The sequence below is a fragment of the Cygnus olor genome, chromosome 1, assembly GCF_009769625.2.
Source record: "Cygnus olor isolate bCygOlo1 chromosome 1, bCygOlo1.pri.v2, whole genome shotgun sequence".
In the NCBI taxonomy this organism is placed as follows: Eukaryota; Metazoa; Chordata; class Aves; order Anseriformes; family Anatidae; genus Cygnus; species Cygnus olor.
Genome location: NC_049169.1, coordinates 95,857,210 through 95,883,989, shown reverse-complemented (window position 1 = coordinate 95,883,989; position 26,780 = coordinate 95,857,210). Strand labels below are relative to the sequence as shown.

The 26,780-nt window shown below is 41.3% G+C and overlaps 1 protein-coding gene across 33 annotated transcripts in view; it reads left to right on the top strand.

The window, feature by feature from the left end:
- Positions 1-44: 44 nt before the first annotated feature.
- The window catches only part of ZBTB20 (zinc finger and BTB domain containing 20), a 478,527-nt gene continuing 451,791 nt past the window's right edge, over positions 45-26,780 (top strand). For 18 of the 33 annotated variants that reach the window (XM_040570916.1, XM_040570828.1, XM_040570989.1 and 15 more), the window contains exon 1: positions 101-321. The gene's annotated coding sequence lies outside the window, so the exon portion shown is untranslated. Of the gene's footprint in view, positions 322-4,784; positions 4,881-26,780 lie in introns of those variants that run through there. The other 15 variants (XR_005823591.1, XR_005823599.1, XR_005823600.1 and 12 more) reach the window with 8 other exon arrangements.

Here is a 26,780-nt window from a genome sequence, read left to right as displayed (position 1 = left end):
GCCGGGGCGCGACCTGTTGCAGCGGCGGGGAAGGAGGGGAGGCTGCCCGGGCGGAGGGAGGGCTTTGTCTCGGCTCCCCCCTTGCCTCCCCTGCCTCCGCCGCCGCCGCCGCCGCCGCCGCCGCCCGCTCCCTCGCTCTCGCTCTCCCTCTCCCGTCGCCGCGGCGCGGTGCGGAAGGTAGGTTGCAGTGCGTGTGTGTACACACCGCCCCGAGCAGGAAAATGGACCCCTTAGGGAGGCAGGCAGGCGTTAGCCGCGCACGCTGCGCGCTCCCGGGGAGGCAGCGGCTATGAGGAGGCGAGCGGAGGACGGGGGAACAAGGTAGGCCGGCCAACTTTGGGAAGGAAGCGAGCCTGGGTTGGGGGGGGGGGGGGGGGGGGGGCAAGGGGGGTACACACGACACGAAGCCTCCGCTCCCCCGAACCCGGCCAGCCAGCCTCCCCTCCTTCCTCCCCCCGGGTTTTAATTTGGAGGTGTAAGTTTGGCAGCCCTAGCCGCTCGCTGGAAATTGGGAACATCTATAGAAGGCCTTACCCTCTAGAAATGTTTTTTTTTTTTTTTTTCCCTTTCCCCCCCCCGTGGACTTATTGCAGGGTGTGCCCCCTTATGATTCACTTTAATTACTTTTTCTTTTTTTTCTTCCTCCCCCCCTAATCGCAAAGGAAACAAATACGTTTGTTTTCCAACACTAGTTCCAAGTAAATCAATATCTTTCACTCTTGTAAAACAGCCCTCTCCGCCTGTTTGTGGGTCCCTCTGCTTTTTCTTTTCTGTTTATGCAGTTCCATCTGTCCGTCCATATATCATGCTCTCCTTATTTACTGCTAAACGGGCTTTTATTACTATTTGCCGACGACTCCCGACTGTAATGCCGGGGCTAACGGTGACTCTCGTCCTTTGTTTTGTGTCTATGTATACACTATAAGTTTAAAGTCCATGCCTAACCATACATCAAATAACAGCAGAAAAGAGAAAGCAGGTTCCACTCCTTCCGACGGGATTTTTATCCGGAGATCTCGTTGTTTGTCTGTTTTGGTGCGGGGGCGGAGGGGGTTAATTTGGGTTATTGTACGTGCACTTTTTTCTTTTTTTTTTTCCCTCTTGGGTATTTTTAACATCTATTTTTCATTATTAGTATTTTTCCAGTTTCCTTTCCCGGGAAGAAAGGAGACATATATTGCAACTTTTGTGTTGCTGATCAAACGTCACATTATGGAGGCATCACTGGGTTAATAAGAATTCAAACTTTCTAAGAGGGAGTTCGTATCCTTGGCTGCCCCCCACCCTCCCACTTTCTGCATGGTTATGCTTGCGTTTCCGTCTGTATTGGCGGGGAAGGGGGGGGGGGGAAGGGAATAGATATTTTTTACAGTGGTGGCAAATTATGAAATCTATCGAGCCATTTTGTCCAGAAATAGTAACTATTTATTTACCATTTTCCCTTGCACAAATACGCTGCTTATTTGTAATTTCAAACATCGAAGCTTTTCTCTGAATTAATCTTTTCTTTTTCTTTTTCTTTTTTTTCCTTTCCTTTTTCTTTTTTATTTTTTCCTGGGGAGGGATTGACGATGCATTTCATAGCCCATCTAGCATTGTCGAGTTTTTGGAGCCCAGATTTATCGTGGGTTCTAAAGGCTGCTTAAATCGATCCATTTGAAATGGTCTTTTTATCTGAGGTCCTGTCATTTCTGTTGGAGAGTAAAACTGTTACTCTGCTGGTAACAAAACAAAACAAAAAAAAAGAGAAAAGAAAAAAGACAGTCAGTGGAAGTGAGTTACATAAAATGTTCTGGAGAATCCTAAGTAATTATATAAAATGGACGCTGATCAGTGGAGATCTCTCAACAATAACAATCACCTTTTTTAATAGAAGACTATTTATTTAATAGCAAGGGAGGGACTTCTTAAAAAAATGCATTAGGCCTTCCTCTCAGCACAAAGAAGTCCATAATGCAATATTCCTAACCCACCTGGGACTGCCTGATAGATTCTCCCAAACCTTCAGATCCTTTGAAATGTTTTAATAAAATTCATTATTTTACAGCCAGGGAGAACTTTTGCTGCCAACAGGTTTGGCTTTTTTTTTTTGCTGTTGTTTTGCTATTTTTTTTAGCTGTCCTTTAACTTGCAGCTCCCCAGTTTCAACCGAAGTGCCTCCTCGCTGAACAAACTAAGTTAATTGAAATCCAAAGCAGCAGATCTATTCACTGGCACGACAACTGCAGAAACTACTTGCTCCATTTTATTAGAAGCTTTATTCCAGAACCCAAGTGAAACTTTTCAAGGTTTTACATAGCGCTGTGCCAAGAATTGGTGGCTCATCTCTTAGCTAGGGAATGACATTCATTGCTTTTTTCTTTCTTTCTTTCTTTTTTTTTTTTTTTTTCCTTCCTCCTTTTTACTCAGGCTTCTAAACCAGCGTTTTGCCGGTAGGCTCTAGCAGTGCTCGGGGCTCCAAATGACCTGTTCCTGCAGCAAGGTGCTGCCTCTCCTCCTATAGCTTCCACCTCCAGCTCTGACACTCAGACCTGGGCCCGGAGGGGATGCACAAGTCCTGCCAGGCGCGCGGGGACCCTGAAGGCGGACGGAGCTCCCGGTGCCTGGGCTGGTGCTGAGCCCGTACCAGGGTCGCGGCAGCAGCCCCTCTGGAGGGGTGTGCATGCTGTCGGGCACCTGGCGCTCCGTCCCGAGCCAGGGCAGGTCCGTGTCCTTCAGCAGCTCGGCTTTCCTCCGGCAGGGAGGCCGGCGGACCCGTCCTTGGGAGTCCTGCACGCATGCTGAGCGGAAACCCAGCCTCACCTTTAGGTTTCAGGAAAACTTTAAAAATGACTGCGGTGTATCTCTTCCTTTCGTGAAGACCCCAGGGAAGAAAAATGTGAGCATAGAAAGAGAGTCGGAGTGGGAGAAACATTTTTCGTGACTCAGTAAGGTCTCTTTTTAATCGTGAAAACTTTTCCATCAGAGGGATTTCAATTTCTTTGAAACCTAAGTATATTCTATAAAATAATAATAAAAAAAATTAATAAGTCTTAGCCTTTCCTGACCGCACAAAGTCCGTTTGCAATCTGGATATGACAGCAAAGGGTGAAGTATGGCTAAGTAAACTTAAATCCAGTGCATGATGCTGTGGCTGGAACCCAGCGAGCCAAAAGCTCCTTGGCCAGGGGGCACAGCGGAGCTTGAAAGGGTGCCGGGTGCCCAGGCTGCCGGGGGGTCTTGGGGCTCAGGTGCCCCCAGCCCACTTGGTGGTCCAGAGCGGAGCTCCCCAGTGTCGGCTGGGTCTCAGCACGCTTTATTTTAGCGCTGGAGCAGACAGTTATCTAACACACCCACACGAGGAAGTACTCCGGAGCAGTTATTTCATGCTTTGCCATGCCCTGTAGCTAGAGTAATTTTGGACTGAATGGCGTGTGCATGTGCCTCTTCCACTCCTGCGAGACGAAAAGCAACGCAGTTGGGTTTTGTGTGCATGTGGTTTTTGGTTTGGGTTGTTGTTGTTGTTTTTAAACAGGACCAAAAATGGGGTATAAGACGGTCAAATCCAAATACCAAACAAATACCACGTCAGATTAATTTTAATAGTAGAGGATTTTGCTTTTCTCTTACAGGAGGAAAAAATACCAACCTTGTTTATTTTGATAAAGACAGTTATAGCAATTTCCTGAGTTGGATATATCATTATTATAAATATTACTCTCAGTTTTCCTATTTTCACATTTTCTTCATAGGCCCAGCTTATTCATAAGGGAGAACAGCTGCAGAAAATCTAAAAAAAAATTAAAATAAAGTATTATTATTTATATAAAACTTTGATGTAAATAGGGAACAGTGTCCCCTGCTAGAGAATTCTGTGGGATGGCTTACAAATCCCATACAAGAGAGATTACAGTCTTAGATAAATTGTTATTTAAATCATTTCAAGAAAACCCTGTTCATTTTTGCAGGCCATATGAGGTTTTAAGCAGAACGATTTGAATAGGAGTTCTGTTTAGAAATTGATGGCATGCTGTGGCCTTATAGATTTTAGTTGGTTTCACTCCTGTCTCATTTTATAGGACTGTTTTACAGTGTGGTCTGTATAGTAAAGAGCTCCTACTGAAAGAGATTTGTAAATGTTAATGGAGAATTAAATACTGAAATTTAACTTCAAGTTACTTTTTTTTTTTAAGCAAAACTTTTAGAAAACCTGAGCCCTTTATATATGCTTTAAAGATTTTTTTAATGAAACAATGTACTGGAAATAGTTGTTTTTAAACAATAACTTGTTCCCTCTGTAAGGTCGGCAGTTCAAACCGTGCTGCAGAGAGAAAAGGATGGCAAATCAAAGTGAAACTGACTTCATTGATTGCGTTAGTTTGGCCCAAGAAGATTCAGAAAGTAAACAAACCATATCAACTGTGAAAAATAAATTGGATTTTTAATAATCTATCCGTTCCAATAATCCCAGTTTCTCGTGGTAAAAGAGTAGTGTTTAACTGTGCTCCAAACTCAGAGGGGCCGTTGTAATGCCTACAGAGCTTTAACTTCAGCAGATTTTCACTGATTTATCAACATTTCAGTGAGGAGTGAATAAAGGCAAAGGCTTTTGTCCAGGATGGTTTTGGCTTTGACAGCGTCGCCTATATTCCTGGTTATTATTTATCTCAAAAGTTAATATTTAGTTCTAACAGCACTGATCCAATCCTCTTTTAATAGGAAACTGGCATTTCTGGATGTTTACCGCCTATGCACTTGACGTTTTCATGCTTTTTTTTTTTTTTTTTTTTTTTCCCTCAGTCCTTCAGTTTCTTCGTGTCCCACAGAGGCATTTTGCCTGCCAGGCTTTGGTGGACATTGGGTTCGGGAACGGGTCTCATAAAAGCGCTCCCCCGGGGCAGGTAGGTCGCTGGTGGAGAGGCGAGCCCCACACCGCTGCCGGTGGGACGTTGCTGGCAGCTGCGCACCTCAGAGGTGCGCGAGGAGGGCCCAAGTTCTTCTGCCTCACACGCAGCAGCCCCTATATCTCAAAGCAGTTAAAATACAGCAGTGGGAAACGGAGCCGGTCAGATAGAGCCGTCTGTAGGAACAAATATGCTGTTACCTTGATGGCTGGGGTTTGGCTTGGGTGAGGTGGGCGCCTAGGGTCCCAGCCTGAGGCCTGAGGGGCAGATGCTCACCGCAGGAAAAAGAGAGCCGCTGAAGGAGCTGGCGCTAGGTGGCACCACGCGAAGAAAGGCCATGGTCTGTGCAAGCACAAAGACCGAAAGCTTGTGGTGCCAAGGAGGGGTCTCTCCCCACTGCAAATATCCCACACGCCAGCCCCAGGGTTAGTGCCACGGCCTGTGCTGCCCTTGCTCTGCTGGCACCCGGCGCTGCTCCTCAACACCTCGTATTAAAAAAGGTGTTCTACAAGAAGCCAGTGCCACTGAATTCAGGCACTGGCAGCATCTTCAGGACTTCACTTGTCGGTGCCCTGTGTCATGTGCCTTTCCTTGTGCTTTGGTGAAGTGAGCGAACACAGACCCTTAGCTAACATTTTCTGTACGGTTTGCACAAGTGTAAACGACAGCACAAAAGGCAAACCAAAACCAGTACGTTCTTCCTCAATATTTGAGCTAGTATCAAATCGGTGATTACATAAATTTGCATTAGCAGGAGTTGATAACTGTAGTGAAGGGGCAAGGAAACCCAACTGGGTAGTGCATGTCCCCCTCTGCAGAGCATCTCTGGGAAATCTTTTGCTGGTCAGTAGTGTTGCCATTCTGTAAGCTACGTCTGGAGATGACCTCTTAATGTTATGCTTCCGTAGTAGATTTATCTTGGGATTGTGGTAGAGCTAAAAATGCAGGCAAGTGTGGTGTGCCAGTTGATTCTGAGGTAAACACAGTGTGGAAATTACTGACTTTTTTTTTTTTTTTTTCCCTCACTATAAGACAGGCTTTCTAATACCTTGCTTCTAAAATCGTCAGTAGCTGAAAGTATGATCCACCCCTTGTGGATATTGACGTAGGACTGGGAAAGTTACCTTACGGACTTCAGAGTTGTCCTTTCAGCTGACTGAAAGTTAATTATTGATTTCTCTTCCCTCCCTAGGGATCCGTATGCCATTCTTTCTGGCTAGAAAGTTAGTGGTCCCAGTGCAGGAGTTTGGGAGTAGTGGTTTTGTGGCAGCACAAGATTTCATGGGCAGGTGGTTGGGAACAGGTAAGATGGAGGCTGATATGGGGGGAGAGAGAAGAAAGACACCTAGGTAAAAGCCTCTGTCCACTAACGTGTTATGCAGGGTGGATGTGGAGCCTGTTATTCTCTGTGGCTTTGGCTCCTCAACCCCTAGCAATCTGATAGCTGTGTGAGTCATTGGCATTAGTGACAGGGAGGAATGCTGACAATAAAAATAAAAACAAACAAACAGAAAAGCCCCCCAAACTCATTGTTTAGGCACAAACACAAGCAAAACCATGTTTAATTGCTAATGTGCTCCCTCTGCTGGTTCTCTAAAACTAACAAATACTATTCCCAGGAGACCAGGCCACACCCGCTGGGACAGTGCCTTACAAAAAATTGCATTTAAATGAATGGCTCTGAGCTGTCCTGCAATGAGCAGTATTAACAGGACAAGAAGCCTTCTTACAAAGTATGCTAACGCCTTGTATACCAGGCATGACTGCTAAGTAAGGTCAAGAAATGCCCGATCCACTAATTTAGCCTTTTTTGCTTTGTTTCCAGTCTTACTTATATTCAATAGGCATTCATTTTTCTATCATTTCCCAAAGTTTGAATTTTCCATTTTGCTGCTGCTGCTTCTAGGATTCTTCCCATCTGAAGGAGTTTTAAAAACATTTTCGTTGGTGCTTTTAGCTTCAGTTAGAGTACACGTAGGATCTGAAGAAGCCCCAGTGTAGCTAAGGCTTTGGCTGCCTCCAATTCTTTCTGTCCCTGTCAGTTATATCTGCTTGTCAGCTTTATACTGCTGTGCCCACTTCATCCTGTCCTTTGGCTTGAATAGCTGCTGTTTTTTCGGGATGCTCTTGAACATTCTTCCTCGTTGTGGTGCATCTGTATTTCTTTTCCAAACATAGGCCGGATTGTTTAACATGTTCCCTACACAGCGCATTTCCCCAGTAGATCTGCTTTTAAAATCCAGCCTTTTGTACTTTGATACTATGGAAAATGTCAAAGTTCTGGATAAGTCTGAGTGTTGGATTAAAAAATGAAGAAAGCTTTTTTAACTCCCTTAGAATATTTGGAATGTGTGGAAGATTTCTGACATGGAAATTATATAATGAAAGATTGTCCTGTATTTCCCATATTTTCCACCTTGCGGACTGTCACAATAAAGCGCCTCATCTTGCAGCCATCCACAGATCAGTGGGAATCGGCTCTGCAGAGCTGTTGCAGGACTGGGCTCAAGTTTTCAATGTAGAGTAGTGAAAAGTTTCCTTTCTGCAAGTCTCATGCTTCCCATCTAGGTGACTGCTTATTAAATCTTTACCCAGTAGGGACAATAAACCAAACAGCCTGGTGGGTAGCTAATTGGCTGGAGTGACTCAAGCCACATATAAATCTCATTTGTACTCAGTACATTGACTCTCTCTGGCCTCATTGCTCTCTCCAGTATTCGTTCATTTTGAGACGGCTGGAATATAATACAAAGAAAATAATCCCTGGTTCTTCTTTCTCAACATGTCTCCTAGGATGCTCATAGGATGATTCTCCATTATTTCCCTTTCATAGGCCCTGCAGTTTAGGAACCCGTCCTCCTGAAACACAATGCAGGGAATTGGCCCCCGTGCGGGCAGCCACAGCAGAGACATCAGGAAAGCAGAGCAGCGCCGAGACCAGATCACCCTCCTGTCACCAAGTCCCTTGACATGAGGAATCGTAGCAGGGGTTGGTACGGAGATGGCTTGCCCTCCTGCTGTACCTGCTTTGGGGATAAATAGAGAATGCAGCGCCTGGGGCTACCAATCTGGCACCTTTTGCTAGCACTAAACTAATAAAATACTTAGGACCAATACAAGTTTTCAGTGAAGGCTCAGCCTCTTCTGACTCACGGGTGAACCGTTTGAAGTCCAAGCAGTGTTTTGTAATTTCCAGCATTTCATAAAAACACTGCTTACATTTTCCTCTCCAAGCCATGGCCAAATTTTGAAGGCTTCAAAACTTGCTCCAATTGAATAGAAAAAGAATGTTTTTAAGGTACTGACGTTTCCTAAATGAGTTGTTTCTTTCTGAGCTATATCAACTTCAAATCATTTATCCACTAAGTCAGTCAAGCTCAGCCTGAAACGTTTCACTGCTGTGAAAGCAGCTGCTCCTGAATGAGGTTAAAAGCCAGTTGTGCTCTTGCAGTACATTTGGCTGTGCTGTACTTTGTGCTGGGCAAGAGAAAGCTCAGTCTTCTTCCTTGGTGCAGGGCATTTCTGAATTCTGGAATTTACCTTTTTTTTTTTTTTTTCCCTGCAAATCTCTGAGTCCCTTTTTACAGGAGACAGGATCCCATTCAGAGCTTTTCATGATGCCTTTTAGATATCTCGTTTAACCTCTGTGCAAAGTTCTTAAATATTTTAGTCAGCATAAGGCCATGGTGTGGTCTCAGAAGTTGTAGTGAGATTGAAGTATAGTAGCTAGAGTGATGTATGCAAGTATGTAGGTACCAGAAAGGATAACTCACTGATTATGGAAGCAGGAGCCTTAGTTCATTTCTAGTTTCTTGTGTAATTTTCAACAAGTCACTTCATTTCTCAGTGTCTCAGTTGCTCGTCTTCAAGATAGGACTAATAAGGTTTATCAGTTCCTGAGAGCAGTTGGGAGAGCATTAGCTATAGCTATATTAGCTAATTTTATTGCTGTAAGAGTCTTTCTCTCCCAATTTTTTTTTGCCTTATCACCCTGAAAGTGCATTGCCATCTCTTTCTTTAATGGGTTTGCTTTAGCTTCCCGATCAAGGTTTTGAAATATATGTAGTCTTTCTCTGGCATGTCCGAACAGAACCGACACCTGAGGTCTTATTTGTTGTTTGGATGAAGTTTTCACCTCATGGAGATGAGAGCTAGCGTTTACTTCAGTAGTGTAGGTGGCAGTATCTGCTCAGCCCTGATCATGCAGACCGTATTATGTTGGATCTCAGGTGAGTTTTGCACGTGTCTTGAGCCACGTATTGTCACTGCATTCAGCCCTAGATTGCCTTGAACAAACTGCTATTGATGACAGAGCTAGCCCAGGTAAAGTTCTCTTATGGTGGAGTGGGAGCCCTCTTGTCTAGATCACATCTATATCCAGCCGTGTGTAAATTTGTTCAGCTACCAAAGTTGAGTTAATTTTCATTTTGTACCTTTTTTAAGGGGAAAAAAAAAGAAAAGCAAAAAAGGAGATGAGATAGAAACAACTTTTCTGGAGCTTCCTGGTTAAGGTTGTTTGTTCAGGAGCATGGTTTAGTTGTCTGTAGGCTGTTTTAAAGAGTTATTAAAATCTGGTTGAGTAATGTTACTATGGAACATTGGCTTCGATGTGGGAGAAGGATACAAATGGAGCATTTAGGAGGGAGGTTTGGGAAGAATGTGAGCAGCTAGAAGAAATAAAAGCTGAGACGCAGGCAGGGGGCAGAGCTGTTCAAAGAAAATGAGGACAAAAAGTCTGAACTTCATGCAAAAAGAGGGGCTAACTTGGTCCCACTGGCAGGAGAGGGAGAAAATTGAAGCAGCAGGACTTGGTTCGAATAGGGCCAGAGTGAGGTGGGATGAGGCCACAGCCCTTCCCTTTTCCCTCATGAGCAGTGAGCTGGAATAATCATCATACAATAATCATCAGAGGACTATGCTCATGGGATAAGAAGTTCCACGTGAAGTTTCTGAATATCTGTGTATCCGCTAAAAAGTTTATAGGTCATGTTTTGCCCTAAGTTACGGTTGTATAAAAGTCTTGTAATTCCATGAAATTTAAAAGAATCAACATTGAACTGAGAGCTGAATTTAGCTTTGTATTTCTAGCCTACTGGCTGCAGCTGGCGTACGTCTGAAGCAGTAAAGATGATACATCGTACTCCACAAGTGATTTGTGACCAGGAGACAGTTTTCTCTAGGACAGTGCTGCTGAATTTGACCTCCTTTTTGCTGTGTTAGATACTGTTTCCCTTGTGGCAGTGTGCATAGGTGTATTAATAAGATTCCTACCAGATCTCTCCTTGAAGTCTGAGCTTCGGAGGTTTGATGAAAAGGCTTGCTTTCAGGAGGTGTTGGTGATTATTCTCGTCATATCCAGGCAAAGCCTGCAAAGAATTTAACATCCAAGAGATGCTTTTTTTTTTTTTTTTTTTTGTTGATCATCTGCAAAGCCTTAATTCTGAGACCCTGCATGATTTTTTATTTGTTTTGTTTTGCTTTGTTCTCATTACCCACAAAAGAGAAGTGCCCGTTCTGTCTAAGTCTTTCCTAGGCTTTTTAGATAAAGGAGTGACACAAGTACTTCAAAACAGAGTGCAGTTATCAGCTGAGTTCAGCCGGAGGAGGGAACGCTCACAAAAGATTCCAGGACAGTTTAGCCAGAGATAGCAGTTGATACGAATAAATAGCACTTTGCCTTTCTGAAGAAACTTACTCAAATATAGAGTTTAATGAAAGTAGTTAGTTTTGCTTAACTCCAGTAGCTGAATCAACATTATTATTTCCATTTTTTAAATCAGGAACAATCGAGGCACAGAGAGAAAGAGGAAGTGATGCCTTTCTTTCTTCCTTCCTCAGTGTATTGTACAAGCAGATGGGACCTGGAAAAGTCAAGACCATGTTCCACGGACAACGGAAGCTCAAATGGTTCCTGGCCATATTAAAAGCTGTTAAAGCTTTTTTTTTTTTTTTTTTTTTTTTTTTTTTTTTTAACCACTGTGGTATTGAAACACGTGTGCAATTTCTTTGCCATTACAATCTTATTCTAGTTTCAGAATTATATAAAAAAGACCCTACCATAACTCAAACTTGAGGCCAATTTTGAGACTTGTCAACAGTCTTATTTTTAATAGCAGATTTTTTTAATTCATTTTTAAAATTTTGTTTGCTTATTTTATTATTATTTATAATTGCTCTCTTAACCCAGTTAATGTTAACTTCAAAGGCTGGTAAGCAACAAGTAACTTTTTTTCCAATTGGCTTTCCCACAGCTGGGTATGTCCTAGCGAGGTCCAGCCTTAGATTTGAGTCCATTGTGTCCACGAAAGACAAGTTCAAAACATGGACCAGTCTCTTACCTCTTTTTGTACAATAATAATCATAGGGGAAGATTATACTTGGCTGAAATAAACAGTGGTGTTGCTTCCTTCTTGAAACAGTCATCAAAAGAAGACTGAAGCTCTGTATCGCCCATGACTATAAAAGTACCTACAAATAGTTACGTTGTTCTGGGCTTCTTGTGTGTGTAACTGCTTGTCTGCATAGCTGCTCAGTGGGAGTTGCAGTATGTAGAGGAGAAAATAGCCCCTAAGGGTTCTTTGGACACATATTTAAAGAGGATTGTTACTTGTCTGTTTAAACTGTCAGTGGAAACAAACATATGCAAGTAATAATGGAAGCCTGCGAGTACTGGATTTGGGCAGAGCACAGATGTATTACTGCTGAGGCATCTGTCAGAGAATGAACAGTAGGAGGAACTGAGTTATTTGTACGTTTAACTTGAAAGCTGTGCAGTGAGTAGGTCCGTTTAACTTTTTGTTACTTGGGAATGAGATTCATCTCAATTCCTGAAAACTTACAAACAAGTTTTGGTTTTGTACTACTTTCTGATACATTCCCACTTCCCAAAAGCCAGTTTTAATGTCTGTTGATGCTTAGAAGACCAGATTGGAAGGAGAGCAACAGAAAGTTTTATTAGCCAGCACAATTAATACTTTCTCCTTTGAGAGCCAAATTCGTCTAGTTTAGTATGTTTACAAAAGAGAAGGCTGGAATGCACAGTAAAGTTTTTTCTTTATCAGAGACATATGGACTCACCATCGCTGGATATATTTGTGAGACACTATAACAAAGAACACTCCTCAGGCGTGTCTCACATTTCAGGACTTGAAGGGCAAAGTGGATGAGCGTCCCTTCTAGGAAACGGGTGAACCAGCTTTTTCATATGCAACCTCCAATTTCAGTAATCCTCAAGAAGCTTGTAAAAGCCGGGATGGAGTCAGTAAAATCTCATCTTATTAACCTCCAGAAGGACACAAAGAGCTTTGGATCTCAAGGCTGGTCTGGATGCCAAGTGCACCTCTTAAGTACTCCCATATTGTCTCAGCCTGCTGTAACTTTTGGTAGACACAGCACAATAAGGTTCATACAGGAGATGAAGAGACCAGGTTTGCCGGGAGAACTCCCACCCGAGAGAGGCAGATCAAGCTGCTTTGTACAGGAAAGCCAATAAATGCCTTGTTTGTTTGCTGTTTGTTTTCTCTCACTAGAGATCTTTCCCTGTTATCCTTTCATTTATGCATAATGACCCGTTTCACAGACTGAATGGTCGCTGAGATTTGTTTGCCTCTGCTGGTAAGCACTGGTCCTACGAGAGATGTTCCTCAAGACAGTTGCATTTGAATACTCCTACTTTTTAGGATGCTTATATCCGGTTTACACGCTAAACTCAGACGTAGGAAAATTCTGCAGGTTACACATTTGCTTCTGCATGCTATCGTGGTAATAAAAACTGGCAACTTCTTTTTTTTCTCATTAAGCATTTCCACTGTTATACATTTGCTTACATAAATGAGCTTCCGCTTTTTGTTTTTGTTTTCCAATTTGCAGAGGTACAACTTTTGCTGCATGTAATTAAGGCACACAGAGTCTTCAGAACTCCAAAGGAGCGCTTTATGTAGCACTCCATTTTTCCTTCAGGGTGCAGTGAACCATATATATCTACATGGGGTTGGGGGAAAGGAGGATTAAAGAGTCAACAGCTATGTAAACATTCAGTCAGCAAGCCCAGTGGATACTTGTTTCTTGACCTTTTTTTTATTTTATTGTTTTGAACTCATCTTTTTTGGCCCTTCCTCCAATTACAGCAGGATTAACTGATGTGTTTAGCGGGAAGTTCTCCTTGACCCTGTTGTTTTCCAAAGTTTCAAACATGACAAGAGGAAGGTGAGAGCATGATGGGGAGGCTGAAGAAAGCCTAGTGGGGAATTTCTCTTGGCTGTCTGGAAAGCCTGGGTTCATAAGCTGAATTTCTGGCTGAACCAGCGTTAGCCAGAATGGGTGAGAGTCCTTGCCTACTCAGAGTTGTTCTCCAAGTAATTCTGTGGGGACACACCAGGAAAGATGCAATTCTGCATGATTCAAGACGGACTTTAAAGGTCCATGCTCTATTTTTTAGGAAATATTCAGGCATGAGTCCACTTTGCCATATGCCTTAAACTGTAAGACTTCAAATCTTTTTTGCTTATTGCTTCGTTTACAAAGCTTTTGCTCTTCTCTGTCTTCACTCTCAACATCTGTGTATTTAAAAAAAAGCAGCATAGTAAGCCGAGCAAACGCAGTGGTGTTCAATTTGCTTGCTTATTTTCTGCCTGAGCAGGTCATGTACCCGCTCCTTGTGGCAGAAGGGGCCATATGCTGTGGCTCCTTCTCTGCCACGTGACCCGATTTGCTGTGCATGCACTGAGTTTACTGCTTACGTGGGATACAGGTGTAACGTCCGTGCTCAGGAGCTCCAAAGCTTCCTGGAATCACTGGGTTTGCTGTGAATGCACCAGAACTAATTTGGTTGGTTGAGGTGCATCTGACGTGTGCCAGAGTTGCTTGACTGCATCCATGGTAGTGCTGTGCTTGCGAGGGAGCGCATCCTCCTGGATGACCATCATCAGGAGTAGGTCATGAGCAAGATGAATTGTGTGTAAACACAACAAAGGTCAAGCATCCTGAGTACAACCCTCAAACACTGTTTATTATTATTATTATTATTATTATTATTATTATTATTATTATGGTTCAGATACTGTTTATAATGGCCTTAGATAGGGTATGTGTAAAAAGAGAAGATGTGGAAAATGTAACTAAAAGTGCTTTTTGGATCTGCTGCAGACCGTCTTACTGATCTGGGTACTTCACCTCTCTGCTCCTCTGTTCCCTAGCTCTAAAATGGAGTGACAAAAGTAACTTCTTCATGCCTTGAAGCTTAACGAGCCTTTTGCCAAGTGCACAGAAATCTTTAGGTGAAAAGGCTTGGGATAAGACAGCGATTATTGCCCCATTTACCTTCTCGTGATCTGGGAGGAGTGAGAAGAAAATCCAAACACTTGTGTTACCACGAGAAATGAAAATGCCCTCATTTAAGAAATTTTCCAAGTAAGGTAGCGTTTCATGCCATCTGGAAATTTCTCCGCAGACCTGTCTTGTGAAGCTTTAATCCTTTCCCTCCGTATAGTGTTTTGCCTGATCACGTCATCAGGGGAAGAATACAGAAGTGAAACAAAGGAGGGAAGTGCTAAAAGGCAAATTTTGACTACTTCTAAACCTCGTGTTCAGCCGATGCCAGTGGAAGTTTTAATTCCAGCCCCGGGTTGCAGTTAGCTTTCTGGGTAGCGGAGGATGAGCAGAGGTGGGTATCTGGGTAGGGAGGAAAACGCCATGAACAAGAAGCGAGCGCCCGCTGGTGTCGTGTGAATGACTGAAGGAGTTGTAGTTGAGAGGGTAATCCCCGGGCAATGGAGAAACGTGGCTGTGACACGATGACCGATGCCGATGTATTGTTTGTATCTTAACTCCTGGCAGAGAGAAGTGTTCAGGAGGGCAGGATTTAGGAGCGGGGTAGAGGTGAAGCTGAATTGGATTGGAAACAAAGGGTTGGAAAGAAGGGGAAGGTGCGGTTCTCCAGCAGCAACTGCTGGGGTGCCTGTGTTTATTCTGGAGTTTGTGGTGGAGCTGAATATCATCAGTGGCAGCGCCGTGTGTAGTGTTCTCAGTATAAATAGAATCCATAAATAGTTTTGTAGAGAGTCAGGATTTTATTTTGCTTGCGAAGTTGGACCTATTGTGACTCTCGGCTCTGCCATTTCTTTCCTTACCTTATTGGTGGGATAAAGTTTGTATTGCTTAGCCCCAAATCACATATATTAATATGCTTTCATCTCTTTTCTCTGTTGCTTTGTTTATCTGTCTCCGTCTATCTCTCTGTGCGCCTGCTGCTTGTCTGCCTGCCAGTTTTTTCTTTGTCTCTATCACTTCATCATTGAACCCATCTGTGTAGAAAATGGGATATTTGGCTGTCTTGTATTTTTTTTATTATTTTTTTTTTATTTGTGTCATTTTGTTCCCTCAGACTTACGAGGATAAAACTCGCACTCCTGGGGGTGCCAGGCATTTCAGCTCTTGCATTTAGGAGGAGCCGTGATGCTTTTTGCGTCTGTTTGTCTGTCCATCTGTCTGCTGGTCTATTATAAGCTGTGCAGCGAGACAGCAGCTTACTATCTGTGTGTGTGAAATTAGCTAATTGGTGTTAGCAGCAATATTTTCACATGTTTTATAAGCAAAGTGCAGCAAGGTATATAAATGTAGATATGATCCAGAGACACACACACATACACACACGCGCGCGCACGCAAGCCTGTCGCTGCTCATGCATAGACGCTCAGAAGTAATTAATGTTAATAAGATTTTAATGTGCTTGTGAGATCATAATGAGGAGAAATGAATGCTGTGATTAGAAAAAGGTAACTGTGTGTGTGTTTTGGCTTAGAACACGATTTCCCCTCTTTTTTTATAAATCACAATTTCAGAACTTGTTTGTGATTGCATCAATCGGTTTTTATTTTCAAATTAGAGGTCTGTTTAGCCATTTGAATGATTAGCCAAATAAATGGGTAAAACCCTGATCATAAGGAATGGTGCAGATTTTTTTTTTCCTCTTAGAAAGCAATGCTGGTATGTGACAGTGCTGGGCACCCTCATCCTTCTAGCATTACATTTTTTTGTTGCCGCTTTTAAAGCCTCATCAGAAGCTGCTCTCAGAGACAGTGCTCATTTTTTACAAATAGAGATGTTTATCTATAGGTGTCTGCAATGCATAATCAACCACTGAAACTATTGTGCCAAGGCACATTCCCGTTCATCAGTAATGATGAATCCACAGAGTCCAGATGATCACATGACACCTTGATAATATTTTGAAATAATTAGTTTAAGAAAGCAGAACCATATACATTTTTTTTTTTTTAATTTTAATCAGTCGGCATCCAAGTAAGGGAGAGAGGAAAGTGTTTGCAGGAAATATTTTACAAGCTAAGATGTTCTTTCATCCCGGATGCTGTGTAGTCACCAGACCCCAGGCTGGCTAGCATCCAGATAGACACTAGGGGTCCTTCCCTCCAGCAAATCAGTGCAAGTATTGTCCAGAGGGCTTTGCTTTCATTTGCTTATTTCTTATTGTTTTTATTTTGAGTAATAAAAAAGTATAAAAATATTAAAAAGTTCTTGCCTGATAGTTTGGGCATTGAGATATTTTTTTAATTGATATTGAGAGATTATATATTCTGTTTTAAAACCATCTACAATTTAAAAAGCATGTTTAAGAAGTCCATGCAACTGGCTGCATGCAACCCACTTCTTTATTTTGGTGGTGCCTGGCTTGGTTGGTGTTTAGAGATATTAGATCTGTGTTTGAATTCATGGAGTATGATTCACTTCCAGAAGCTGCCGGGGTACCACAACAGTGCTTGTGATGAGAAATGGTGGAACGTGGTGGTATGATTGCAGTTTCCAAATCGTGATGAACAAAAACCAGCGTCAGGAGATACGACTTTGACATGACTTGAAGTCTCCGAAGAAGATGATCTGACAGTTCATTTATAATGAATGAATTTATTTTGGGGAAAGGAAACATCAGGCAGTTTGTGTATTTGTTTATTCCTCTAAACACTCCATGCAGCCAGCTGCTATACAGTAGGGCCTCTAACTCTAGTTCATCATTCAGATAGCTCAATCAAGGAACATAATACAGGAACTTTAATTTTCTAAGGTACCTTGGGATATGTCATCTGCATATGTGTGCGCTTAAGTGTGTCTGTGCGAGTGCACTCAAAGCATCTCTGAAACCTGAACTTCCTTGCATTAAGGCCATAATGAAGTATTACCCAACTGCTGCCAGTGTCCAGGTAATTTTTAATGAGCCTGGATGAAACACGGAAGCCTTTACTTCACCTAAGTGCGTATATAGTTTGAGAAGTGCTTTAAATTTTGACTTAAATAAAATGATCTTCTAAGCTACAGCTGTAAGGAAGCAACTCATTTGCTCTAAAAATCATAGATCCTTTCTATAGGTAATTTCATTAACATCTTTTGAAAAATTTAGGATTCTATGATTCTAATGTTAATCCCAGTTTAGGATTAGCATTGAATTGAATTAATGTTGAATTGATGGAATATGATTCATTTCCAGAACATGCTGAGGTACTACGACAGTAATTGCAATGAGAATTGGTAGAACACAGAGATATGACTGCAATTACCAAATCCTGGTGAGCAAAAACCAGCATCAGTAGATACAGCTTTGACATAATTTGAAGTTTCTAAAGATGATCTCACAGTTCAAATCCCACTTTGGTATTAGTATCTTCTTGCAATTTTTTCTTTGCTTGTTTCTGCTTGTTTCCTTTATATTAACATACCAGTTCCCAAAACTGGCTTCCACAAAGTTAAAGAGTGAGAATAGGAATGAGGTAACAATAAACTCCAATACCACCAAATTTCAAGCTTGGAGCAGGAAGCAGCTAAGCTAAGGACCTTCTCTTTAGTTTTTCTGTGTCCTAGATGGGAAAAAAGTTTGATGCTCTAAATATCAGAGTTGAAGTAGCTGAGCTGCCTTCAGCTATAGACTGAAAACTCTTTAAGAGAAACTCAGGAAGAGCTGAGGCAAATTGGCTAAATGCATGAAGTCAGTACACAAAAATGCGTTGCATGGAATCTTTAGGGGACTGCTTTAATTCAGGAGGAAATTAGTCTTAGGCCACTGTAGCTTAACTGAATAAGGAACTACAGGGAGCTTTGCTGTTGAATTACAGCATCTACTGACAGCTTCAAGACAATTAAATGTGTGCATATTGAAGTCAGACATCAGTTGATTTGCCTTAACTTTCTCAACACCTCCATGCAGACTTGGCATTAGAGACAGATAAGCTGTCCCAAGCAATTCATTTGATATTGGGGATCCAGAACAAAACAAATTTCAATATCTCCTTTGCTCTGTGGAAAACATTATACCACCGATTATTGCACTGTTGTCAGAGTATCGGTTGCCCTGCCGGTCCTTGGACACCATTGTTTTCCTTTGCAGTTGTTGGAGGGTCCACAGCTAATAAGGAAGACTTTCTGTTAGAGTCACTTTGTACACACCTATGCCCCAGTATTTGGGAACAAAGCATACCAAAGGTAGAGGTACAATATACTTACAGTGACTTCTAGAATTACTAAAAGAAAAACAAGTGTATTCACAAGTTCTGTTTCCCTTTTACAACTGGCTGCCATACTTACGTTTGGCTACTCTGGTGTAAGGTTAGCTCAAAGGTGAGAAAGAGGGATCTGTGTTTTTATGTGGTTGTAAGGGTAGAACAGAATATCTTGGGAGCATAGTGGTGGCAAGCCATCTCGGGAGAAACTCATTTTTTCTTAAAGAAGCCTATGCACAGTGTGAAAATAGGAGCTCATAAGCGTATGTTCAGATTGTGCCCTGAAGAATGTTTTAAAGTATGTTTGCCAGCCTTACTTGTATTACATTCATTTAATTTGACTTTATTCCTAAGTGCACATATAAGGTTAAAATGCTGTTAATTAAAGTTTATAATTGACAAACTGTGAGTTCGCTGATAGAATCTCCATGCTAAACAACATTAGATTTCTTCAATCATTTGCACAGCGAAAACCTCTGCAAATGGAGGGATTTAAAAAATATCTGTACGTTCTACCTCTACCAGGCCAGCAGAGAAAGTAAATGATCAACTTGAAGGCTTTATTGGAAGTGGTCATCTGCTAGCCTCAGACTGGGTGTGTTTGTTCAAGTATGCTAGCTGATCTCTGTTTTTTTTTTTTTTTTTCGTATGATACAGAGACAGAGAACACATATATTCTGAAACTGTCAAAACTGAAGTTTTAAAGAACTGATTATCTCATCTTACTTGCCCAATTCCATATTTATGCTTCTAAATAAGCAGCTATGTTTTCCAAAGTGCTCGATGTCAAGAAGCCCCTGCTGAGTGTGCTGGATGCACAGGACTTTTAGTAACATGGATTTAGAAGAGCAAATTTAGGTACCAGTTTTGAAACTGTTAGCCAGAGGACTTGTGGGTCAAGATGAGCTTAGAAATTCCAGATAAATGGTGTCACGTTTCTACCAAAAACTTTATTTTAAAAAGTTGTATAATTGTAGCATATAGTATTTACATGAAAGTAAAACATACAGTTATCTACAGGAGACAGGAGCTGTTGAAGAAACTAAATAAGTTGTTCATATACTCTGTCACCTCTGCTTCTGAAAGTGTCAGAAACTTCTGAGCTAGATGGGGAAGGCCTTTCAATGAACAAGTATGGAAAAAACTGGCGATGGAGGAAGCTCCTACCTTACTCTGCCATGGGATAATTGGCCAAGTCTTTGAACAAAGTAGGTACAGGTTTTCTACTCGATTAGAGGTCTGTTTGATGTTGTAATGGATATTCCTACTAGCCATATACAAGTTTTTCCTTTTTTTATTTATTTTTAATAAGCTCTTGATCTCAGTGTCACTTTGCAGCAGGTATCATGTGATCTACAGGTTGTTTCACACATGAAAGGAATGGCTTAACTTTTCTCAAGTTTTGGAAATTTGAAGTTTCAGGTAATGTAAAGGCAGACAGCACTGAGCAACTAGATGGAGTTAGAAGCAGTAGTCGCTGTAGTATAAATTCTTGGTATTTCATTTCTTTTCACTGGTGGGCATGTGTCTCCAGTCATTAGCAGAATTCCAGTGGCTTCACATTGGCTGCATTCATCACAGAAATATAGAAAATAGTTTATATGTGTTTATGTATGTGCTAACTCATACGCTTATGCCTGTGTTTACAAGTAGTGCATTTGGAAAGAGTCAGAATGTACAAGAAGTGTTTGAGTAAGTCTGGGTAATGGTTCAATTTGTTTGGAAAATGTTGGAAGTTAGTCTTGTTCCCATTCCCCAAACAGTTCTGCCACTGACGTAAATAGGACTAGGCCTTTTTATCTATGCCTGCATGAGTTATTCAAGAAAAATTGCAAACTGCATGAGCCGCTCAGATACCTAGCCGCTCCCAGCCCTGCCCACGTGGGGATTCTTACCTGACCACACAATAAATGTCTTTCCTTGGATAATTGCCCTGGTCACCTCAACAGCACTTAAGGCAAGCCATGTGGCGAGTGCCGCCTTGTTCTGCCTGTGGTGGTAAACCATCCTGCTCTGCTCCCAGCTGCTGAAACACCATTGGCGTCAGGCTCTGATCTTTCCGCTCAAGACTGGAGAGGAGGCCCAAGGCAACACAGGGCGGGGAACATGGGGAAGGTGAGCAGGGAGTGGGATGGAGGGGTGAGAGGATGGGGTTGGACCCTGGTTCTGTGGCGGAGAGAAAAGCAGGGAGGGGATGAAGCAGGGGGCAGTGCCACGGGGTGGGCTGTGATAGAAGGGCATGGAAAGTGCATTGTGTAAATATGCTTTAAGTAGAATCAGTGTTAGAAAGGTGGGGAGGTGAGAGAATGGAGAGAGATCTGTTTTGAAGGACAAGAAGAAACAACACAGGCGTGCTGCCACCTGTGCACGTTGGGGGTTCATCACAGAACTGGGAGATGTTGTTGCCAGTGCGTTGGTACCACATGAAACTTCTTTGCTTTTGGAAAAGCTTGAAAATATTAAAACTAAATATAGTTGAGGCCCACTCCTTATTGGATTGTCAGCTCTTCCTTCTTAATATAATAGTCCAGTCTTGATCAACGCATTATTAACAAAATCATGCTTGAATACTGTGCCCTGGGTACAATTATTTTCAGCACTCTACCTTTACTTCTTCTTTCGTTGTGTTCCTATTGTTTCTTTTTATTCCCTTGACAGTAAGCAGATGACAATAAATTGTTAAATTCACTGCCGCCACTTTGCCATGACTTGGTGCTGGAATCAGACCAGTTGAAAGGCCTAGCAGGTACTGTTTTTGTTAATCTCAGGACACGATGGATTTATTTGTAATCACGTAGCACTTACTGAAGCCTAATGGATTGACAGGCATGCTGTAATGAGGTTGTCCTGAAGGATCGTTAGGGACACCACCACTTCTGTCCTAGATTATTTGTTCAAGTACATGTCTTACTGAAATCCAAGCATGAAGACAAACCCTTTCTGGGATGAAATTTTGTCTTCTTAAGATATATGATAATTTTCATATATCTTCGTAACTCTTGTCCTTCATATGTGGCTTTTTTTGGGGGGAGATTCTCCTTTAGTCCTTGCCAGTTCTGTTCTAGAACCCTCAAAAAAAAAAAAAAAGGTGTAAGGAACATTCAAAGTCCTCTTCCCTGTCCAAAAGAGGATAGACTGTATGTTTTGTTATTCCTGACAAGTATTTGTCCAGACTGTTAAGTTATGAGTCCCACTTCAAGTGATCTATTCTGGTACCTCATTATTCTTACCCTTAGAAAGACTTTCCCGTTGCCTAACCTGAATCTTCTTTACTACAGTTTACTTCACTTACTTCTTTGACAGTGATTCCCGTTCCCTTTGCAACAGCTTTTTATGTACTAGTAATCTGGGTAATGTAGTCATTTCTGGCAGTAATTCCATTCTGTGTATGGTATCTGCGTTTATGATCATTCATGCTCTTTTCTGGATGTTCTTCATCTGTTTCTTGAAAAGCTCTGTCCATAACTGGACAGTTTGCCTCTTCAAACTTCCCATACTGCATAGAGCTGAAAGATCACTTCCTGTGTCCTCAGGGCTGCATGTCTGCTTATAGAAAGCTCCAAATGATGATTGTTCCCTTGTTTCACCAAGATTCTGCAAACTTATATCAAGCTTATAATTCACAATAACCCTAGATCCTTTTCTGAAAAACTGCTACCTTCTCAGTTATACCCCATCTTGTATTTATGTCGTTAATTATTTCTGCCTAAGCACAGTACTTCATCCATACTCCTGTTGAATCTCATCCAGCGCCTCTAGACCATTTCTATTATTGCCAAGGTCATTTTGAATTTTATTCAGTCACTCAGTGCATTTCCAGGTTCATGTGGTCTGCAAGCTTAACAAATATGTTTTCTATTCCATCATCTAGGTTATTATTGAGAAAGTTTAATAGAACAAAACTCAGGGCAGCAACCCAGTTGTTGTAGTCTTGTATTTTGATAATTACTGTGTGGATTCCCTTATCTAAGAAGTTTTGTATCTGTGACTATCTATGTTATCTGCTTCTGACTATGCTTGCTTTGCTCCAAGCTTGTTTATAAGAATGTTGTATAAAACTGCCAAAGGCTAAAATAAAGTTAAGGTACATGAATGACACTTGCTGCTTTCTACAGGGCTTCTTATCCTGTTCTGGAAGGAAATTAGGTTGATTTGACATGATTCGTTCTTAAATCAATGTTGATTACTACTCATCTTTTTTAGTTAGGTGTTTTCATTGCTTGATCAAGATTTTTTTTTTCTGGGAATTAAGCTTAAGTCGACTGGTCAAGAATTCCTTTGTTCTTTCTTTTCTCTTTTTTCTCTCACTTTTCATGGCAGGTACTATATTTATTCTTCCAAACTTTTCTTGTCTCTCACAAAGTCTCCAAAACTGTTTCAGACAGCTCTTTAAGGATACTGGGATGAAACTCATCAGGCCCAAATGACTTGAAATATACCTAACTTAGTTAAGTACTCTAATCTGTTTGCTCTTCTGGAGTAAGAACATGTCCCTCTTCATGAGTATTAAGCAAATTATCCATGTCTTGCCACTGGAAATTTTGAATGAAAGGTGACACAAAAAAAGGTGTTAAGCACTTCAGCCTACTCACATCATCTGTCAGTTGATCTTCCTCTCCATTGATTTACAGATCTATATCTTCATCTACCTAATGTACTAACAGAATGGCTTCTTGTTACTCTTGGTATCCCTCGTTAGTTCTGTGCTTTGAGCATAATGATTTTGCTCCTTCATGTTTGTACTATTTTTATAATTATCGTCTTCTTTTCTGATATCCTTCTGTTTTCTTTGGGCTTTTTTTTTTTTCCCCATTTGATAGCAGTAAAGAGCTCATAATTTAATGATGATTTTATTGTAATTTCTTCAAAGAACGGTTATGTCTCCGTTTTTTTTTTTTTTTCCTGTAGACTCTCCCTGAGACTTCATTCAACAACATTACTGTCCGCATTGCACTCTTACCCACTCAGTCTGTCCATACAGGCTAGAGCCCAGTCTAGAAAAAATGCCCATTTGATCTTCTCTTTACTTTCCAAATAAAAGAAAAAAATTCTCACCAGTGCATTCCATGAAGTTTCTGGAAAGCTGTGATCTGCTGTTTTCTTTTCTCCAAAGGATGTACATAATTAATCCCCATTTTCACCAACTTTTTCATGCAGACACTTCAGGTTATCTCACAAATTGTTCTGAAAAGTCAGACTCATCTTCCTGTTTGGTAGTTTGTGGTATTTCCCCGTCGTGGTGAAGCCTGGGTTCTTTTGCCTTTAATCACTACCTGTGGTTTTTCACAAGGTTTGACGCTCTGCACATTCTGGACCTCAGAGCGTGCTTGTGCTTTCTCAGTTTTACAAGGCAATATGCCTTTCCTTTTTTTCCTTTTAGGTATCCTCACACAGGTTACATACCCATATATGTTACAGCCATATAAGTAAGTCTGTCAGTTTTCTCTCATACTAATTAAGCATCGATCTTGATGATGCATTAAGGTTTCTAGTTTATTTTCCTATTCACCAAACTTCTTGTCTTATTATATGGACATAGAAGATGCTTTTTGTCCTTACCTGATCCATGCTTCTGCTGTGAGGACTGGGAGGAACACTGATTCCTTCACCACTTTGCTTCTAGAAAATTGTAGTCACTTTTGAACCTTGATGTCCCTAAAGTGTTTTTGTAGATCCTTCGGTATTCATTATGCCCTCTCTATTGTGTTGTGCCCTCTTCCATTGTTACTTCTCTGAGTTGGAATGTCCAGGAGACTATCCTGGCCTCACTTAAAAGCCACGTAATTCTATTGCAATCTGCATTTACTGACTTAAAAAGTGGTTTATAGTATCAACATATTGTATTTATTTTCCTACACTTTTGGCTTCCACTTATTTCTTTTTTTCTTTTTTTGTTCTTCTTTTTTTTTTTTTAATTATTTCTTCCTCTTAGTTTGCAAGTTCCTTGCAGCAAGGTTTTGTTCTCTCATGTCAGCTATGTCCCAATAGACTTGCTGTTTTTCTCTCAGTTCTCCTTGTACATAATTTGCTTTTCTTGGTAGCTTTTTTGGAAGTTTTGCAGATCAGTGCTATTGCAACCATATGGTTCCCCATAATTGTGCTCTAAAATTACTTTGTCCAATTTTTGTCCCAGCTTTGTGCAAGTCTCCTCTATTGAGTAACTCTGTTCATTCTCATTTGCTGTTTCTGTCTGTTGTGAACCAGGTGAAGGTTGGATGGTCTTTCTTTAACCTTGGTTAGTTAGTTAATAGCAATTCCAGAGAGTTTGAACTGTACATCTTAAGGCAACAACAGATTTCCATAGTATTGAGCCAGCAATGTTTGCAGTGTTTGCCTGAGAGGAAATTTTCTTCACAGCAGATATTCATTAGCCCTTGACTTAGTACTTGGAAAGATGGAAGGACATCTGAACACGAATCTGCAAGTTTTTCCTTTTGTTTGTTTTCTTTTTGTTTTTAATAACAAACCATTGGAAAATTCCAGAGAAGATAATATTTAAATTATCTATACAATCTAGTTTCTTACATTAGTTCATTCAGAGACCAACATTTTAAAATGATAGTTGAGTACAGGTTTCTTAACTTCAGTCAACTTAGAGGAAAAAGCAGTCAAGACAGCAATTTAGTCTCCCTCTGCTATCAGAGGAGGAGAAATACCCCTACAGAGCTATTCATCCTAAATATATTAGAGTTTTGGGATGGGATTAATGGCTCACTGGAGATGATTATGGTGGCTTCAGTTAGATACCTAACTTTTAGGAAGTTAATATTTAGATTATATGCATCCTAGATCAGATTTCAGATTTCATCCTAGATCTCCTGATCAGATTTCTCTGAAGAATATTTCCTCTATTCTATTCTATAGAAAGCTACCATGGTTTGTCTAGCTTTGGAGAGATTTTATATGTTAGAATTTTCCAGAGTTTGGAAGGGTTATAGACCTTTTAAAAGATTTCCCTTTTTTAAATCTCAAGTTATCTCCTTGCCTTTTTGGTTGTAACCTACTCCTTAATTTTGTTTGTGGTGAAGAAGTTGTTCAGATTGATCATTTTGGTGTGGCTTCTTTTTGATGGGTCAACAATTTGCTCTCCAGCATTGCAGGTAAATACTATCCCATGTTACCTTCCTCACGGGTGACACGAAGATTAATGTTTGCACATAGTTCTGAGTATATCTAACTCTCTCTAAGTTATCCCTGTAGGTGGCTATTTTTACTTGTATTTTGGATCATTTCATGATGTAGCCACTAAAAATAAATGATCCTGGACAACAGATTAGACATATTTGTTGTTTTTTTGGGAAGAGCTAATGTCATTTTGGTGTTGCACAAGCTTTCCTCTTTATCTCTGTACAGCCGTAAGGTGTCCGTGACACTATTATTCTGGCCACTCTGTTGCCAAAAAGTTGTCAAGAAATTAGTGGAGAATTCAGAGAAGAGCAACAGAAGTTAAGAGGCTGAAGAGATTGAAATATGAGCAAAGATTACAAGAATTTATTATGTACAGTTTGGACTAAATGATGACTAAGACATATGATAACAATCCACAAGTATTTGAAGGGTGTAAAATATTAAGACAAAAAAAAAAAAAGAATTATTTTAAGATGTTCAAAGGGGTAAAACTCGGCAAGGAAAAATTTCAGCGTGAACCACAGAAACTTCCTGAGGAGCTGCATGTGCTGGACTCATGGATTGGAGTCTACAAGAAGGTGGTAAAAAGCCTACGATTTCGCGCCGCCCTGGGATCACACGCACAAGGACACGGGTCTGACTGCACAGGTCAGGGTTTGCCTGCTTCTTACATCGTGCTTTTCTGATGGCTCCTGAAGAGTGAGCTGCAGCACAGGGGCTTCGTGCTGGTGGCAGCAGCCTGCCTGCAGCTGCTATTTTTGTGGAGCAGCCCTTTTCCATCAGATGGCTGTACGTGTACCCATCCGTCTGATAAGCGTAGGCAGAATCAAGCTATCACCAATGGAATAATTAATCTCATTTTCAGCTCGCTCCCTGCTGAGGTGTGAGAAGTGCCCAGGGAAGAGGGTGGCTGAGATGACACTGCAGGAACTGGTCTGTTGGTGATGGTTTGCCCTTGGCAGCTGTCTTCCCACACACTCTCCTGACCTGGAAGCAGAGCGGTTTCACAGGTAACACAAGGGTGTGCCTGTAGGAAATCTGGACATGTAGTTGTCAGGACTTGCAGCCCTCTAATACTGGAAGAAAACAAATGGCCCATCCAGGAAGGAAACTGAACACCACTGAACAGAGCAGTTCTTAAGAAACAAGACTCAAATAGGCAGAAGACTCGAGGAAATGTAATGAAGAATAGCATTTATAGTGTCCTGGCAGAGGACTGGAATGACGTCTTAAGCATTTTCCTTTTCCTTTTACCCTCTACTTTCAT